Source organism: Gossypium hirsutum, chromosome A04 (assembly GCF_007990345.1).
Source record: "Gossypium hirsutum isolate 1008001.06 chromosome A04, Gossypium_hirsutum_v2.1, whole genome shotgun sequence".
Taxonomy (NCBI): Eukaryota; Viridiplantae; Streptophyta; class Magnoliopsida; order Malvales; family Malvaceae; genus Gossypium; species Gossypium hirsutum.
In genome coordinates this window covers 30,876,592-30,880,137 of record NC_053427.1, presented here as the reverse complement: position 1 = coordinate 30,880,137, position 3,546 = coordinate 30,876,592, and positions in this window count along the sequence as shown.

The following is a 3,546-nucleotide window of genomic DNA, read 5'->3' as shown; positions in this document are numbered from 1 at the left end:
TCATAAATACATGTAGAACATATAACTAATTAAATATTAAACATACATTATAAAACATATTGTATATACGAATCACAGGTTCATCACTTTATTGATAAGCGAATACCAATAAATAAAAATCGAACATTGTATTTCTTAATTCTATATGTGCGCATATTTAACCAATTAAATAGTATCATAAGGCATTTTATCCCTTAGCATATATGGCATTATCAACTTCACAAATGATCACAAATATTTCATTAAACATTTAAGCCATATCAATTCCACCATTCAATCTTAAACTAGAAGTTTACCAATTACATATCTGAAAATAGATATATATATACTTGTTACTTATTAAATATGCAATTTACTAACAAAACATACCTAATACCAAATCAATATTTATTTTCATTAAATGTACCTATTTTACCAACCACATAAGCATAATATATGCATATACATTTCCATTACAAATTGAATCATAATGACAAGCATCATTCGATTACTTACACATACACATGTACATATATTTACATTCAACATCTTGCTCCTCTGTTAAGCCAAATTACTAGACCTTTACAAGACATAACATATCATAATAAACTCTTACCATATTCAAACTTAAATATATATATATATATCATCTAATGCTCATTCACATATTAACACCTATATCAAACATAACAACCAATTTCATATATATACTTTAGCTATACCCAACCAAAACTGAATCATCTAACCATACTTGTAAAAATTTATAGACACCATGACCTACTCATCAGCCACAATCAAGTTCACCAACCATTATCAAGCCATTTCCAAAATGTATAACACCAATCACATATACCATTCATTTATAGCATATAACATTATAACAAAAATAGATTAAACCATGACTAAACATAACCAATTCCAAACTTAGAAATTAAGCCATATTCGCATGGCTTAAACATATCCAAGATCGAACAAAATACATATTAGCCTATACATGCCATAAGTTTGAAATAAGACTTTTAAAAATACCGAAGGTTGACGATAGTGTGGATGACTTCAGTGACGATCCCTGAGCTCGTAACTAACTTTCAAAATCTATAAGAACAAAGAATAAACATACACACAGTAAGCTATTTTAGCTTAGCAAGTCTTAAGCAAATTAAGCAATTAATGCATAATAACATCTCAATTACTAATCATTTCAGTTAAATAAATCAAATTATGCATTTGTAAGCACATTTAATTTTAAGCTTTTAATTCCATACATACATATATAACATATTCTTTCATAGGACAATTTCTCCTTGGCCAAATATACATGTATACATCTTCAATATACTCCCAAATTTCAAAACCATATTGTCTTATATAACCGAATATACATATACATTTATAGACATAAATTCATCATTCAAACCTTAACATTACATCATATAAAACTATAAGGCCAAATATATCTCTCATATTAACATATATACTAAAACAACTTCATGAATTCTTTTTCATCACATATCAAGAAATCCTTTCACCCTATTTTCAAATAGGTAACCAACTAACACCTACCTGATCGTTTTAGCTCATTTAACGTATTCAATTACCACATCAACATAAAGTCCTTTAAGCATAGACTTATAATAGTTCACCGGCGTAAAGCCCGCTAGGCCTAAGCCTGTATCTCACACGGCACAAGGCCTGCTAGACTTAAAGTCTGATTTTTATACATCGGCAATAAGCTTGCTAGGCATAATGCCTTCTAGGCATAAAGCCCGATTAAATTCACCAGCACAAGGCTTGCTAGGCTCAAAGCCCGAATATCACTATTATAAAGCTGTCTCATAACAATTCATATATCGAAAATTCCAGATATTCCATATAGTTTATACAGACTTTCAAATGTTACAACTCAGCCGAATTAAACTCAAATACATTATTTCCATGCTTAATCATATTTGGCTAACTTTACTATAAATCTATGAATTCCAAATCAGCATATTAAATTAAGTTACATTCAAAATTAACAATGTTTAATTGCTTAAAGACTTACCTCGAATATCAACAAACGATGTAAAAAGACTATTCGACTATTTTTGTTTTTCCCCAATCCAAGTCCGATTTCTTTTGTTCTTAATCTATACAATATCAAATTAATCTCCTTCAAACACAATTTCATTCAATTTAATCCAACAACACATAAATGGGCAAATTATCATTTTACCCTTAATATTTCATACTTTTACAAATTAGTCCTAATTGCATAAAACACAAAATACACCAAATCTTCTTGTAACATACTTAGGGCGAATGTTCCTCTAGTACATACAAATACAGACATTTCATTTATTTTGCAATTTAGCCCTAATTACTCAAATTCATCAAAAATTCCAATACAAAACATATTAATCCAAAACATATCTTTCATAATTTATCATCAAACATCACAAAACACAAATATTCATCAATGGCATAACTCAAAATATTCATCAAAATTAGAAATTCTAGCATGGGTCGGATAGTATTCGAAGCAACGATCTCAAAAACGTAAAAATTATCAAAAATTGAACAAAGTCCATACCTTAATTTGAACTTCAAGTTGCCGAACTTAAAACACAACCAAAACTTTCTCTTTTTTTTTTTCTTCTAGTTTTGGCCGAATATGATAAGCATGCATATGTTTTAATGCTTTGTTTTATTTATTATATGTTATTATACATTTTACCTAATTAACCTTTATAATAAAATATGAAACAATTATAAATCATGGTCATTACCGTCCATGAATAATCCTTATGGTCAATTTGCAACATAAAACCTCCATACTAAAAAAAACAACTATTCAGCCTTTTCACAATTAACCACCAAATTTTCATTTTACGTGATTAAGTTCTTTTATTAAATCGGGCACCTAAACGACAAAATTAAATCATGAAAATTTCACACATACTAATTCACACATAATAAACATGGAAAATAATATTTAAATATTTTTTGACTCGAATTCGTGGTTCTGAAACCACCGTTCCAACTAGGGTCTAAATCAGGCTGTTACACTTATGGCAAAATATATTCACATATTCATAAGTCTCATATAGCTCATTTAACCATATTTCTCTTACATATATCATATGTACACAATTGTACAAATACTTACCTTTCATTCTCAATCATGTTATACATTTCAAACGTACCTGAATCAGATATACATTCACATAGTTATTCGTTTCTCGAATTGCCCGTTGAACCATTCGGAATCATTAAGGATACTTAGATAGCTCGAAAAACTCATACAATGCCAACGTCCTAGACGTGGTCTTACATGTAATCAAATATCGATGCCACTGTCCCAGACAGGGTCTTACACGAAATCAAATACGATACCGATGTCCCAGACATGGTCTTGCACATAAATCTCAAATCGATGCCAACATCCCAGACGTGGTTTTACACGAAATCACATATCGGAATCCTATGTCATGACATATGTATCCTAACTATTCCTATGGTTCGTACGGGGCTTTCGGACGTCGTTACATTATTGAAACTTTCTCCATTTCACATATTCAGCTTCTA